The sequence below is a fragment of the Haemaphysalis longicornis genome, unplaced genomic scaffold, assembly GCF_048455015.1.
Source record: "Haemaphysalis longicornis isolate Haplotype H1 unplaced genomic scaffold, Haemaphysalis longicornis Haplotype H1 scaffold_1, whole genome shotgun sequence".
Taxonomy (NCBI): Eukaryota; Metazoa; Arthropoda; class Arachnida; order Ixodida; family Ixodidae; genus Haemaphysalis; species Haemaphysalis longicornis.
The window spans coordinates 330615490-330631780 of record NW_027526203.1 but is presented as its reverse complement, the minus strand read 5'-3'; the positions used below and the strand labels follow the sequence as shown (position 1 = coordinate 330631780).

The 16291-nt window shown below is 50.3% G+C and overlaps 1 protein-coding gene across 3 annotated transcripts in view; it reads right to left on the bottom strand.

Annotated features, from left to right (window-relative positions):
* Positions 1–16291, bottom strand: part of LOC144170436 (tyrosine-protein phosphatase Lar-like) — an 88592-nt gene that overhangs the window by 64457 nt on the left and 7844 nt on the right. The gene's annotated exons all lie outside the window — the stretch shown is intronic.

Here is a 16291-nt window from a genome sequence, read left to right as displayed (position 1 = left end):
ACACTGAACACAATACGGTTCACACTAAAAACAGTGCACGCTGCAGACAGTTCACGTTGTAGACAGAACGGGGAAGTCGACCAGGCTGTTACACCAATTTGTAGAGTCCGTTTTCAAGGGCGTACTCGGTGATTGCTTCTAGTGTGGTGGGATCGTCACGGACCCGACTAACATGTTCCTGTTCAGTCGCAGTCGCGGGACCTAGGGTAAAAAGCTGGTGACGATTACGGTCGAATAATGGGCAAAGCCAAATTAAGTGGTAAAGATTTGGTGTGCCTTCACGACTACAGTGGGGGCATCGGCGCAATTCGGATCCTAAAAAATTTAGGGGGGAAGGGGGGGGGGGGGGGGTGTACGCAGCATTCGCATATACTTTATTGGCGAATACTTCCCCCGGACGCGAGAAGCACTTGAGAGGAGAGGGGCAAGGATGCCAACAGGAGTTTCTGGCCGTAAGCACTTGCAGCTTTCCTTTCTGAGGTGGTGAAGCTGGAGTGGCCAGTCTGCTTGGAGAGGGGGGACGGGCGTGGCGGGCACCGCGGGAGGTGATTGTAGCCTCTCCCTGGCAGCGTCGTGTGCCATACGGTTGCCTTCGGCGCCTTTAGTGTATCCTGGAGTCCAAACAATTCAAACTTTGAAGCCTTCAATTTGTAGGTCTCTTTTAAGGTAAGGATGTTGGTTGCCGTATTGTTCGGTGAAAACGGACGATTTAACTCTCGGACAGCAACATAGGAATCCGTGATAATGCGAAATTTCTTCGTGGATAGATGGCCGGAATGGTTATAAATTAGCCGCGTGGCTCCCAGAATTCCTAGAAGTTCTACCTCTTCTACGAGGCCGTATGTGTTAGAAATGTGCCTGGATACATTCAATTCCGGCAGGTCCGCAGATGTCAAGGCAATGGCCGCCGTCGTTCCATTCAGAGCCGCGTCGGTGTAGATGTCAGCTTCGTCGCCTGTCTTGTCATTTGCGAGAGTGCGAACTTATTGTTCGCGTACTTTTCTTTTATCCCGGCGGATCTGGCGTCGACGCAGAATTCCGGTGGATGGGCGTTCCCACGAAGGGAATGCTGTCGGCAAATCGGTGCTCTCAGACTGACTATTTAAGTGGTTCCATTTTTGGAGTCTTTTTCCTTGTGGCGAATGGTCCAGATGGTATTGGAAGCGTAGTTTTGTCTCTTCGATGAGGTTAGCGAGAGGCGGAAGGGGAACTGCATCGTGTAGAGTGTCTACCCTAGTGAAGGCGGGGAGGCCACTGATCGCACGGAGGAGGTGCCGATCCATTTGGTGGAGGGCGTTTACATCTGAATGCCGTAATTCATAAACCGGGAAGCCGTAAGTGAAGCGCACATGCGCCACAGCACGGGCCAGCATCGTGCAAGCTGTTCGGTGCGCCCCGCCATACTTATTCGATATCCGGGTAACTAGGTGTAAGGTGGAACGCCAGGTTTTCCTAAGTGAGGCTAGCCACTGTTTTGGGCTATTACAGCTGCTGACGGGAACACCCAGCAGTCGAAGGGTGCCATTGTGGGATTCGAGCAGCTTATCTCCCACCTGAAGGGAGATAAGTTGTTCCTTATTTGCGCCACGCTTACCATCCACGCTGAGCAGTTCTGTCTTGGTTGGGGATAGCTGTAGCCGGAATTGGGACAGCGTATGTTCCAAGCTCACGACTGCTGCCTGCAACTCTGTTTGCCTAGTCTTTCGAGTTGTAATTCATACCACAATATCGTCTGCATAAAGCGCGAATCGGGCGGCAGTGTCCTGCTCGATAGTTCGTGCCACTCGGTTCATTGCGAGATTAAAGAGGAGCCAGAGGAGCCAAAATGGACCCCTGTGGGACTCCTCTATCGAGGTAGAACGTTGTGGGCTGGTGTCCTTGAGGGTTAAGACGGATCGGCCGATGCTGAAGAAAGCCGCGTATCCAGGCATGGGCCTTTTGGCTGTGGAAGGCGAAGGAAAGCTCTTGAAGGATACGTGACTGGCTGACATTATCAAATGCCTTGTGCATGTCTAAGGCAAGGACGCAGTCCAGCAAGGCCTTCGTGGGTAGCAGGATGGGGGCGGGAACCAGTTAGAGCGGGGTGAAACCAATTTGTACTTTCCAAGTGGTGGACGAGTCGATTGTTAATTAATCCTACGCTCGATAAGTTTGCATATTACGGGGGTTAGAGCTATGGGCCGAAGATTCTGGGGATTCCGAGGATCTTTACCGGGCTTGGGTATCGGATCAATGATCGTTACCCTCAGGCCGTCAGGTATCTCGCCTGAGTCCCAAGAGTGGTTGGCCAAATGTAGTAGCGCATCGAGGCCGTGCGGCGGAAGGTTTCGGAGTTCCTGCAACTTTACTTGGTCGTGGCCAGGAGTAGATTTGCGGTTGCCTTGAGAGATGGTTACTTGCAGTTCCCCTAAAGAGAAGGGGGAATCGAGCTCCCGACAAGCTTTCGCCGATTGCGGCCCTGCGTTAAGCGCGTGTCCTATTATTTTCATTCACCGCACTGCGCGGGATATGCGATTGCGCCAAAAACAACATGTCAGGCAAACGTGATCACCTGAACGACATAAAGCCACAGCAGACGCTTTCATTCCCGCAAGAACTATGTTTCTTTAAAAAATTAGAGGAAAAGAAAGGCCGGGCCAGACAGATGTAACTCACAAGTGCCATTGTGCGCTTCCGCTTTTATTTGTCCTCCTGAGCAAAGAACGATCCTCGGCAAAGAAGAATGGAAGTGGGTGTATTTCCATCAGCAACACGTACAACACGTGATGTAGCGGGCGTGAGCACCTTTCGAAGGCGGCGTCGAAGCTCCGAGCTCATAACAGAGATATGTCCACCCGTGTCAATTAAGTCGGTATCAGTAACATCGTCAGCTTGAATGTCCGATCAATTTTTTCCGTGTACAAAGTGTCGACAGAGGATTTTCGGTGGTCGTCATACATGCAGCAGTATATTTTTTCATCTCTCCATCCTTGTCGTTCTCGGAAATGCTGTATTTCAGTACAAACGGAGCGCGTCTTACGCAATAAAACTCTGCAGCCCTGCATCACCATCGCTCATATATTAAGGGCTCTATTTTTTTTTATTTCGATTTTTTATGCCGCCATTTTCCTCTTGCACACCTGGCGCAGCAAGCCAGGCGCTCTTTCCAGGCTAACATCGCCAGTGCCCCACTGAAGAACGTTATGCCTCATCTCCGCAACGGCCTGCGACTAGGCGCGACCTTGGACACTTCGGTTTCTCAAGCGGGTTCGGGACACCCTCTATGCAAATTGCCTTTGTGCATTCTCCGCTCCGGGCGAAATCATTTACTCACCGCACAGTTCTGGGGCGCTTGACAGGCTGTGTACATGCGCGCAGCCAAGGGCACTTATGTCGCTTTCAAGATTTAAATAATGAAAAGCTCTGCGGACCTTTTGGTTTTCCATAACTGCATGTGGTACACACATATACGCAGATAGCTCACACCTTTGTATGGACAAATCGTGCGGATGTTGGAACAGCCCAACGACAAAAGGGCTATCCCTATAGAAGGCAAAAGTTGCATTCACCCTTGCAGTAAAATACGCCATGGCATCGTCATCCTAAACTTTGAAAAAAAAGCTCGAATTTCGAGGTTTTAACGCGCCGAAGCTACACCTGGGTTATGAAGAGCGCCGTAGTAAAGGGAGCCGATTAGTTTAGACTATAGTGTCACTAGGTAAGGTACAGAGTACGGTCACTGAGGCACGCAAGTGAGCAACGGCGGCCATTTTGGTGTTTATCAGTGTTGCCAGATTGCCGCTTCTGCGGCCTCACCGCTAACTTTGACGAGGTCATTTGTAAAGAACACTGCTGAAGGCGCAGCAACACGGCATCTTCGGACACACTTCTGCAGCTGAAATGCTGCGAAGCGCGTTATCTTTGATTCGCGTTCGGAACGACGTCAGTCGCGCGCAGTCTCAGAGCACGGAGGACGAGCTGAGACTACCGCAATTGAGCGTGAAGAAAACGCATAAACAACGAAATGGAGGTGACCATGGACTGTCGCAGTGTAAACAAATGTCTCGTGATGCGAGCCGACCAATGATCGCGGCGGCGGCACGGAACAATAGGAGAAAATAGTGCCGATACTCTGAGACCTTATACAGTGACACTAGTTTAGACCACCTAGGTATCTTTGACCTGCGCTGAAATCTCGACACACGGGCGTTTCTGTTTTTTCCCTCCATCGGCAAAACAGCCGCCGCGGCCGGGATCGAACCCGTGTCTTCCGGCTCAGCAGAATAGCGCCCCACCACTAGATTTCTTTCCTCCATGACGAAGAGTGTGTCTGCTTTCTGTACTGTTGTATGCGCACGCAGAGGAGGAAAATAATTACGGATTCGTACTACTGCTTCACTGGCAACCGCGCCGAAAAGTGATAGCATAGTGGTGCACAACTATGAACTTACCGGGGTCCCTTTTGAACTTGCTATTGATCCGCGTCATAATCCACGATATTGATCCGTGTCATAATGTCAAACGATTAGCACATGCAGCTAAAGTTCTCCACACATATTCAATGCTCACTTTTTGAGGGCTACTTTTATGCTGATTCATGTCGCATTGTCAAACGACTTCCTCTTGCAGTTATAAGTCGTCCAAACACTTACATGCTGCCTTTTGTGTGTGTGGATTTTTTTGCATAGCTGGCGTGTCGTGCAAAAAGCCGATGTTGAAAGATGTACTAGTAGTACTACGCGGAGAAAAAATAAACGTCCATGTCATGCGGCGAATCCACTTTCTTGCATTGACGGCAAGGTTTGGCAAAAAGAAGGAATGAACTAAGGGGGCAGAGAGAGCTTTAGGGAAGGCCTCACGGACCCTTGAAACGCCCTCGCGGACCACCTGGTGTCCGCAGGCCCCGATTTGAGAACCATAGGCTATCCCTCATCGTCGTTGCTTTTGTCGACAGAAGAGACTACTTGCAACGGCGTCACCGCATGCCTTCAGCACGTATGCTTCCTTTCAGCTTCACTCTTCACGCCAAACACCCTTTCTCCCTTGAAACGCGCTGAAACGTAGGCGAATGGTCGCCCGTCTGGTCTGTCACGCATAAGACCCAGTTACATTTCCGCCACTCAGTGTGCATTATTTTTCTTCTGGGGGTGATTGGCTTCGTTCGCCATGGCAACGTGCCGCCGGGCAAAGGGACCGGAATATTAATGCGAAAGCACGAAATGGCCCACTTGGGAAGGGGATGAGCCCTTTCACTCTGTGAAGGGGAAGGACCAGCGAAGCTTGCTAGCACACTACATAGACGTGACGCAGGATGTAGGCGAAAAGTATGAGCGACTTCATTTCTCTCCAGCGTCTCGTACAAGATTTGTGCGTGCAACTGTAGCCATAAATTTTGCCGCGGGTGAACACGGTTAAGCGAAGTTTGTCGAGCGATAGCTCGGTTCTCGCGAAGCGGCTCCAGGCAGCGGTTTTTGTAGCAGCAACTACCGCATCTATAACAACAGCTCCAGCAGAACCCGACGATGTTACCGAGCCATCAGTGTATACATGGGTTCGGTCACTGTATGTCTCGTGCATGTACGTCAAAGCGAGCTGTTGCAGGGCCGGAATTGGAAGATCACGTCTGTCACTGTGCAGCAAATTCAAGATAGCCAATCTTACAACATCCGCGGCTACAGAACTTACGGCCATCCGTAGCGCTCTTCACACCATCGAGCAAAGTTCGTGCCGTAGATGGGCTATCTTCTGTGATTCGAAGCCTGCACTTCAGTCACTCCAGTCAGCGCTGTGCCGGGGACCTCACGAACAGCTCCTGACAGAAATAAGAATGGTGTACGACCGTGCTGCCCAGGCGGGTCATGATGTCACCCTACAGTGGATTCCTAGCCACTGCGGCATTGTCGGCAACGAAAGTGCGGACGCTGCCGCCCGGCTGGCGCATCAAACAGCGACAACTGTACTCATCCTATTGTCTAGGACGGACGCAGCTAGGGCCCTCCGCATTCTTGCCCGGGAAACAGCTATCTCCCAATGGTCTCCAGAAGATTTCACATGTGCACGCATTGGTGCCTTTGACCCGCACCTCCAACGTCCCCTTCCACTAGGCCTCCCACGGTCTGACGCAACTCTTCTTTGCCGTCTCTGGCTGGGGGTGGCATTCCCAAATGCTTACTCGTACTTAATAGGAATGGCAGCAAGGGCGGAGTGCGAAACGTGCGGCACATCGGAGACGATACGCCACGTTTTATGCGAGTGCCCACGCTACTCGCCTGCAAGGAAGAAGCTGTCATCAGCACTGAGGAACTTAGACTCTCGGCGGCCATTTTCGGAGCAGAAGATTCTGTGCCACTGGCCTTCTCAGTCATCCGCTCAGAAGGCGACTAAGAAACTATTACGTTTTCTACGGGCGACGAACTTGAACACTAGGCTATAGACTGAGAACCTCCAGTGTCAATCACTGTCAGTGCCTCAGTGCTGGGCATACGTGTCTTGTCCAACTTTTCCTCTTTTTTTCCTCTCTCTTTTTTGCCCATTTCCCCTTTCCCACGTGCAGGATAGCAAACTAGGTTCTAGCCAGGTTAACTTTCCTGCCTTTCTTCTACATTCTTCCCCTCTCTCTCTCTACCGCATCTACCATTGCCCCACAGGCAGGGCTGCCAATCTGCGAAGCCACTTTTCCCTTGGTCGGGTAAAAAAAATCCCTATATTTCCTTAGATAATTGCTAAGTGCGGTTATTGGATGTTTTCTGTAAGATAATATACTTGTTCCATGCAAAAGGATTTCTACGTTTACTTTTGCAACATATTTAAGTGTGTTTGCAAGCATTTAATGAAGTAACTGTACTGAAGGTGAAAAATGTCGCTGTACAAATTGTAATTTTAAAACATTTTATTTAATCAAACCACAAAGGCCATAGAGGAAATCACACATAACATATAGAAATCACCAAGAAAGGAAAACCAACCATGCTGCGCGCACACAGCATTACAACATTTATCGCCAGAGAGGAGAAATGGCTGTTACGCCGATATCTCGAGTCTTTGATTATACAGTGTGTTGCGACGGTAATTGGAACACTTTAAAAAATTTCCTGAACGAACCGCCGCTCTGTTCGCGCTCAAACTTTACACGAAGGTCGCATTTTGTGGTCTATTTTGTTTGATACCGGGTACAACGATGGTACTTACCTGTGTATGCTGAAAATAAATAAAAACGATTTTCGCCTATGAGAAAATGGCGGCTGATTTGGACGCGCGAGCCAGCGCAAGTTGATGTTGGAACGACGGAACCACCTGCAGAATGAAACGCACGTTTGGGATTCACGTACGGAGCCAAATGGTGCAGCAGACGATCAGAAAATGCACCTAGAAATGAGCTAGCAGACGATCAGAAAACCTGGTTTTCGGGCTCGCACATCCAAATCAGCCGCTATTTTCCCATAGGCGAAAACCGTTTTTATTTATTTTCAGGATAAACAGGTAAGCACAGTCATTGTTCCCGGTGTCATACAAAATAGACCACAAAATGCGACATTCGTGTAAAGTTTGAGCGCGAACAGAGCGGCGGTTCGCTCAAGAATTTTTTTAAAGACGATAGTCTTTCTTGGGCTACTTAAACCCAGAAATTTTGGTCTGTCTGTATGTCTGTCTGTCTGTCCGTCTGTCTGTCTGTGACTTGATTCAGCCACCCGGCCAAAGCAAAAGAATGCCTGCGCAATAGTCTTATATAGTCACAGCTAAATCTACCCGTCTTGGTCCGGTGTAGTGTTCACACTTATCAACATTGTTGAAGAAGAAGAAGACATTACGCAAATATGACACAACAAATCAATACAGAAGTGATATTTGCAGTGTTCCTTTATAAAAATTCAAACATGCTTGACTTTTGCGAAATTAAATAATTCATCAACTGCAGAAAAAGAATTCACTCCGCCGTCGCCTGCTGTCGCCCGCGCCACTGTAGCTTCTGGCGCCATTTTAAGAAATCAACCGGAAACAGTTACGCAAGGTTCCACTAGATAGTTTCCACATTCTGCTTGCAACGCACGTGGAGTAGGGAAACGCGGTTCTATAAACGTTGAAGTACGGTGCCTCGATTAACGCGCGTCTTCGTCGTACGGCAGCGTTCGCATCGAGACACCCGGTTTGTAGCAGTGGAACGCGCAAAATTTAAAATGATTTAAGCAAACATTTGTCGTCTTTACCTTGGGAGGAGCGCGACGCAAGAGGAACAACATGAGAGGTTAGCGGTAAAGAGAAGGGAGGCATTTACTTCGCAAAAGCCGATAAAGACTATCGTCTTTTGACGTCATTTGCAACGAAAGGAGCAGATACGCGGCCAATTTTTTTTAAGTGTTCCAATTACCGTCGCAACACATTGTACAAAGGACAGAAAAGACCCTGAACCACACTGCAGGCAATCTCCCTCCGGCGTATGCAAGATGCCTGGGGCGATTATTTAGGCGCGCCCAGTCAAGAAGGTTTCCGTACGGAAGCCAAAACGTCTTTTTTACGCTTTGATAAGCCTTTGGTCGGTGACCACAAGTTTTTAACTATGAACCTTTTACCCGACCAGACGAAATTTCGCCAAACCTTAGATTTCCTTGAACACCGCCGCTCGCGAGCCATGTGTTGCTTTGTTAGTCGTAGATCGTAGTGCCATGGAAGTTTCTGAGCTCATGATTCCCATTTTATTCTGCTCGCTGCCCCACACCTGGGTAATATGTGACAAGGGGGCGCCCTTCTACACTCCCCGCCCTGTCGCCCCCTTCCACCCTTTGTATCCGCTAACGGGGCACAGTGCTGCACCTTTGGGGCAGTTTAGAGGGGAGTTAAAATAGAGAAGAAGAAACAAACAAGAGACGGTACGGAGGGAGGCAGGGAGGGTGGTAGCGTCGTGTTGCTTTCTCCACGTGGCCGCGAAAAATTTCCCTAGATATTGGCAAATTTCTCTTTTTCCCTAAAGACAACACAAATTCTTTAGATCTACGGAAATTTCCCTAGAGTTGGCAGCCCTGCCCAGGGGAAACGCACGTACGCTGCTCGGCGCCGCCGTCGCGAACGGCAAGTGGGCTGCACAGTGAACGCGCTGAGTGCGCAGTAAAGCCGAAATTTGAGGAGCGACAGCGCCACCCTGGAAAATCTCGGTATGCTGAGAAGCGGGTCTAGGACTAACCGTTACGTGGGGGATTTTCTCTCTGGCAGAGAGGCAATACTCAGAATCGGCACCCCTGAATTGGATGAACTCGAACTGGGGGGAAGGAAAGGGGGGGGGGGGGGTGCATACAGCAGGGGTCTGGGTCTGTCCTCTACTCCTTCCTGTTCAATACTGCAATGATCGGATTGCCGGGAGTATTAAAAAAATAGAAGGCTACACCATAGCATTTACGCAGATGACCTCACGCTCTGGGTAACTGGCGACAGTGAAGGCGCAATACAAGACACCTTACAGGAAGTAAGGTGTCTTGTATTGTAAGGAAGAGACCTACGTCAAAGCAAGGGTCTCATATGCTCCCCAGAAAAATCCCAGAAAAATCATAATTGCTACTATATCAAGAAAACACGAAGACAATCAAAGACTCCTATAAAATTCCACAAATCGAACTCCAGGCAAAATGCGGGCTCATACCAATAGTGGCGACCATCAAAGCGCTTGGATACGGATTCAAGAGAATGGTTATAACACCGAAGCCATCAGAATACTGGAAAAAAGTGTATTTCAAAGGACAACATTGATCTCCAGAGTCGCCAATAGACACCAAGGAATCAAAGAAGCAAATCTAATCAGAAACTTTCTTGATGTTAATCAAACATTTTTGATGCAGAAATGTTTTGATGCTAATCAGAAAGATTCAGGCCTTCGTCCTATGTAGGATGGTCTACGAAGCGCCATTCCTCTCATTCAAGGCAGAAGAAAGAACAAAGATCAGCAATATGATTCGAAAAGTATACAAGCAAGATCGAGGCATACCCATAACAACGCTGAACAAAAAAAAATGCGAGGCGTTAGGGGTGTACAATGCGCTCGACGAGCTAATCGAAGCCCAACAAATCTCCCAATTAGAATGACACCCGAAGAGACAGACTGGAATATACGTGCTGAGATCCCTAAACATTGGTGATGATTCGTAATGTGGGAATAAAGTTGACATTCCCCCGAGGCACGAGCACATATGCACATACCTCCTTTACCCAGGAACATCCAACAGTGCATGCATAACCAAGAGCGCAGACAGGAAAAAGCCAAAGCTATATCTCCAAATGTTTTGAATAGACCAACGACGTAGTATACGTCGACGCTGCTGAGTACTGGGACCACACCGCCATGGCAATAATGGCGGTTGACCAGCACGGCCACCTGATTACTTCGAGCTCAGTTCACGCCAGCAAACCCGAGACTGTAGAAGAAACTGTCATTGCCATGGCGTTCGCATTAACCCAAGCAAGACATATAATAGGTCACCCCGAGACGGTAGTCAGAAACTTCGCGACAGGGCGCATATCAGCCGAAGCGCTAAAAATGGATACAGCGGAGCAAAGCTCAGAAGAGCAAAAATAATATGGGCACCAGCTCACACAGCCGGGCCCTACCCTGCAATGGGGACGCTCACAACCCTCGAGGACTAACCGACCGATCTAACGTAAGAAGCACCACAGAGCAGCCCTAGCCTAGAGAAACGGCAGTGAACGTATGGTCCCTTGCAGAAAGATCATAGATCATCACCGATTGGGGAGGATAACATATCCAGAGGCACGAAAAACGTCATACAAAGGACAATCAGTTGCATGGAGACTATTACAGACAGGGATGTACCCCAACCCGGTATACTGTACAGTCACTATTATCCAGAACTACACTGCGACAGATTTACAAATTGCACAGGAAGGCCTGACCTGATACACATGCTCTGGGCCTACCCTGATATCATCCTCACAGATAACGCAAGAAGAATCATAACTACACCGGAGGAGTGGGAGGCGGTACTGCTCAGATCGCATGCCGAGTTTCAGTCTTGGGCTGTCCGGATGGCCGAGGCCGCCGCCAAGGAGCAGGGGCTGAAGAGGGAGGGAGGGGATTTTCAACCTACCCCACTCCTGACCCCATCCTGGGCAAGAAATAAAGTTATCTATCTATCTATCTATCTATCTATCTATCTATCTATCTATCTATCTATCTATCTGTGTGTCTATCTATCTATCTATCTATCTATCTATCTATCTATCTATCTATCTATCTATCTATCTATCTATCTATCTATCTATCTATCTATCTATTTATCATCTATCTATCTATCTATCTATCTATCTATCTATCTATCTATCTATCTATCTATCTATCTATCTATCTATCTATCTATCTATCTATCTATCTATCTATCTATCTGTGTGTTTTCTAGCCAAGAGCCCGCAGTGAACGTGCAAATTTTCCAATGGCCTCGAGCCCTTACTCTTTCCCCGTACCCGGTTCTGCTTCCGCTTCGAATGCCAGCAAACGTGTCTCGCTTCGGCTCCCTCGTTACTTCATCTTACCGTGACTTTTACTAAAATGACCGCTCTTTGTCAGTGATCAACGATTCCTCAAGTTACCGGCTACGTGTTGGTGCCTTTTTCCGACCACGCTGGATTAGAGACTGGACGTCTATCATGGCTTTTGTGCATCACTGCTGCTGAGCCTACTGGCACCGCCATGGGCCCAGCGTTCGAGCCAGCTACTGCTGGGCACGCGGGGTGTTACGAATGAGCCCGCCGCTGGGCTTTGTTTCAATACTCTTCGGCTATGCGGCGAAGCCTCCACTACGTGCGCCTTTCAAGCAGGCCCCCTTTGTCGGTGACTCACGCTTGCAGCAAGCTCCGACAAGCCTGGATCTCTGGCGCCTATCTATCGGCGCGATCAAGCGTCCGCAGCAGACACCTCCTCTCTCCCCTCTCTCGGACTCAGCGTGCGCCGCTACTACCGAGTGCTCACGAACTCCGGAAAGAGTGTTGTGTGTGTCTGTGCCGTTCGTGTCGGGTGCACAATCTAGAGGGAACGCTTGTTTCGACCGTTTGCATTTTGGGTATAAATAACACCGCCCCCAAGCTCTATAGTTCATTCCTGTTTGAGCAGTGAATCAATGCTGTCACTCTGCTCGAGTTCTGTACTGTAACCTCACCCGTCGGGGCATTGTTCTTTGGCTTCGGCTCATCTCTCGCTATGAAGTAAACAAGTTACGTTTTGCCTACGGCTTCTGGACTTCTTGACTACTGCAACATTGGCTTGCCACTCGCTTTAAACCACGCTACCACACGTATGTCGGAGGCGACGGAGCCCGGCTCGGTTCGGCCTTCTCGTACGCAACAACTGTTCCTTGGCTTCGGCTCATCTCTCTCTATGAAGTAAACAAGTTGCGTTTTGCCTACGGCTTCTGGACTTCTTCACGGCTGCAACATTGGCTGGCCGTTCCCTTCAAACCACGCTACCACACGTATGTCGGAGGCGACGCAGCTGTTGTCAGCGGTCGGATGACAACGTCGCAACAGGGGGAATCGCTCGTGGCGTTCCTCTGCGCGGGCTAGCGCACCTTGGCGCGCTCGGTGAGCCGAGCGAACGCTGCCCTTTTCCCGCCCTGCGTGCCCATGATGGCGTCGGCGCAGACGACGCCGCTCCCTCTGGTACTTGCTGCAGTACACAGATTTGCGCCACCGGCTGCAATGGACCCTCGACTTCCGGTACAGCTCAACGTGTACTGACTGCACCCTCATCAAATGAACCCCAGACGCCCGCGAGTCCAGCCTTCAACAACGAGGACCCGCGGACTACTTCGCGTGTCCTGGAAGGCATTACGTGGGCGGACCGTGTTGTTGGACGCACCAGCCCTCGCACACATTAGGCAGCACCGCTTTCTTGCCCAGCAATGGAAGTTTCGGCGCCGTCCAGCACAAATGAACTTGTCAACCAAGACATTTTAAGACAGCTCGACGACCTGCGCACAGAGCTGAAACAGCTGCGCGAGGGGAACCGACAGCTCAAAATGGAACTGGCCGCCGCGCGGCAGGGGACACCAGCGTTTCCCATTGCAACAGAGATCCTCCAAAAAAGTCGGCCAATCGGGATCATTCGGTTGCTGCAGCCTCTTCTCGGCGCAGCCGTAGCATGAGTCGCGAACGTACCCCCACCTCCCAACCACCCTCTGAAGCATAAGCATTCATGCAGCTCCTCAAATTTATCCGATCTGACCTCCAGCAGGAACTCCGAGAACGTCTCGACGACATGGAGAAGCTCCGGGTGCTTACTGACCAATACGTCCCGCAAACTGCAGTCATGATCCAGTACATTACTAAAAATCTGTCACGTGTAGCTGAGGAGAAGGACGAGCGGCCATCAAGAAAGGTTACAGCACGCGATACGACCGCAAAACGAAGTAACCACTAAGAGCTCTACAGTGGAACTGCCACAGCTACTTTCAAGCAGGACCTGTTCTCGCCGCTCGTGTCGCCCAGATCTTAGATTTTCTTATTTTCCTTCAAGAAACCCGCGCTTCTCCATCGTTTCGCGGAAACACTACGTTCACAGAACCATTCATTACTCACGTTATCAAAAAGCGCCTACCCTCTCAGCCACTGGCAGTTGAACAAGCAGTTGCACTGGTTCGTTCAGATCTCGGATGACGCCGTGTCAGTGTTCCTGTGCAGTGTTCTAAGGATCACGAGGTCGTCATCATGCACATTCGGCTCCCGGACGGTAAAGATCTGATTGTGGCGTCGGGTTACTACAGCCTTGTTAGTGGTTCTCAAAAGCACGTTCAGTATAATTGGCTGCAACACCCGGTGTCACAGTTTCCTCGAACTCCTCTGCTCCTAGGGGGCGACTTCAACGCCCGCAGCACCACTTGGGGTTACCCTTCTACGGATGGCCGGGGAACTCGCTTGGAAACCATGGATGGCGATTGTGGGCTCAACTTCTTAACGACCCTACTCTGGTTACCCACATTGGCCTCTATCTTTTCCAGCCGAACACCTCCTCTGATCTCGCCATTGCATCTCACGGCATGGTTCGCGAATGGGCCCCATAATCCACAACGTGGGGTAGGGGGCTCACGTTGATCATTTCTCCATACTCATTAAATTGCATGGTAAACGCTTTTGCACGCGCCGTCTCACACGCACGGACTGGGGGGCCTTCCGCGCACAGGCTGTTCTCGCAGGTCCGATAAACCTCTCGACGCTCGTCAATACCATTCAAGCAGCTCGGGATAGTGCGCTTGAAGATATTGAATGCGGCTCCTCAACACCAGCCCTCGACGCTCATATGTCCCACCTGTGGGAACGGGCGCATACTCTCACTACCCGTTAGGCCAATAATGGGAAACGCCATTCAGACCTTGTAAAGCTACGGCGCCATGTACAAGTGGATCCGGGAATACCAGCGAAGACTATCAACTAAGCACTGGCACAGGCTCTGCGACAAGCTAGGGCAGGAAAGAGGGCTATATAAATTCTGGGACCTTTAGCGGGCCCTTTCTAACAAACGAAAACAAAAATCTTGCCGGTTTTCCCCTCTTACACTCAAAGATTCGCCAAAAACGGTCAAGCATCAGCTCATCACGACTTTCTTCCCTCACGCCTCCCTCCGTCTGCATCCGCCATTAACAGCAATCACACCGTCCCAGCTCCCTCCGCCGACTCAATTGACTCGCCCTTCACTCTTGCAGAACTTCAAGCTACGCTTTTTCACGGCAAACGATGCTCGGCCTTGGAACATGATGGCATAACGTCGCAACACCTCCGAAATCTAGATGACTCCACCATTTCCGCACTCTTGGACCTTGCTAATGACCACTGGGCCACAGGCGAAGTTCCAGAAAAACTCAAACTTACGCTCATTCATCCAACGGAGTCTTGGACTGAAGATCCCGACCACAAATATGCTCACTTCAACTGTGATTAATGTCTCTCTCTCTCTCTCTCTCTCTCTCTCTCTCTCTCTCTCTCTCTCTCTCTCTCTCTCTCTCTCTCTCTCTCTCTCTCTCTCTCTCTCTCTCTCTCTCTATCTCTCTCTCTCTCTCTCTCTCTCTCTCTCTCTCTCTCTCTCTCTCTCTCTCTCTCTCTCTCTCTCTCTCTCTCCGATACCAACACCCAACAAAGATTCCACTAATATCTCTAATCTCCTACCGATCTCCCTAACCCCAGTTCTTTGTAAACTCATAGAACGTGTTATTAATATTCACCTTCAGTATCATCTCAAGTACGACTCACCATGGTTCCATTTGGCGCAGACGGGCTTTCGCCTAGAGCCCACATTCTGGCCCCCACCCTCTACTCCTCGGAATGCCGCTTCTGTGAGGCTCCGGGCACGCTTTACCACATTGTGTGGGGCTGCGAGAAGAACCCCAACCTACACCCCCTGCCCTTCCCCTCCCCTGAGCACTGGGAGAGAGCACTGACCAGCTCGGACCCTGATGACCAGCTTTGGCTGGTGAAGAGGGCTCAAGAAGCCGGACGGTCTCAAGGGGTCCTGGAATAAGGACTCTTCCCCAAGGCGAACTGCTTTATAGGGACGTTTATTCCTCCTCCTCCTCCTCGCCCAAATCTGAGTACCCATGACTGTCTTTGGCTGCTACGCCGAGTCTTTAATCGCACATCCCGGGCGGGTAACCCTGACTACGTCCTTTCAATTGACATGCGCAAAGCATTCGATCGCTTTAGTCAGGCTGCTATTCTCGAGGAGTTAGCTCACGCATTCCCTAGTCAGAGGGCCCAAAACTGGGTACGTAATTTTCTTAAGAACCGTCCCATTCGTCTTAGCAGCACGTACTTGGGATGGAGCCCCAGGACCTACTACTTGGACAGGGGCGTGCCCCAGAGCACTATCCTCGGGCCCGTACTTTTCAACCTAGCAATGGCCCGCGTTGCTCGTACGCTCGAACGGGACTCTGACGCTCGCTTTGCTATATACGCCGATGATGTCATGGTTTGGGTAGAAGCCGCTGACTTTTCCGATCCGGATCACATGCTGGACGAAGCTCAAGGTGCCTCAGCCTCGGTGATATCCTTCCGACTCTGGGCCTTGAGCTTGCCCATGAAAAGACACACTTTCTCGTTGTTCATGGTCGCCATCAGCTCCCACTGGATATGCGTAAGGTCATCTACCTCGGTGACACGCCGATTTCCTGTAAAAGTGGGCAAATTCGTATTTTAGGTGCCCCGTTGGCCAGCAGAAATAGCGCTAACTGTTTAATCAGCCAGCTGAAGCGCAACTGGAAACCGATGCTGTGTCTTATTTGGCGTATGTCGAACAAGTGCGGCGGAGCATGCCAGTCAGCCTGCCTTACCC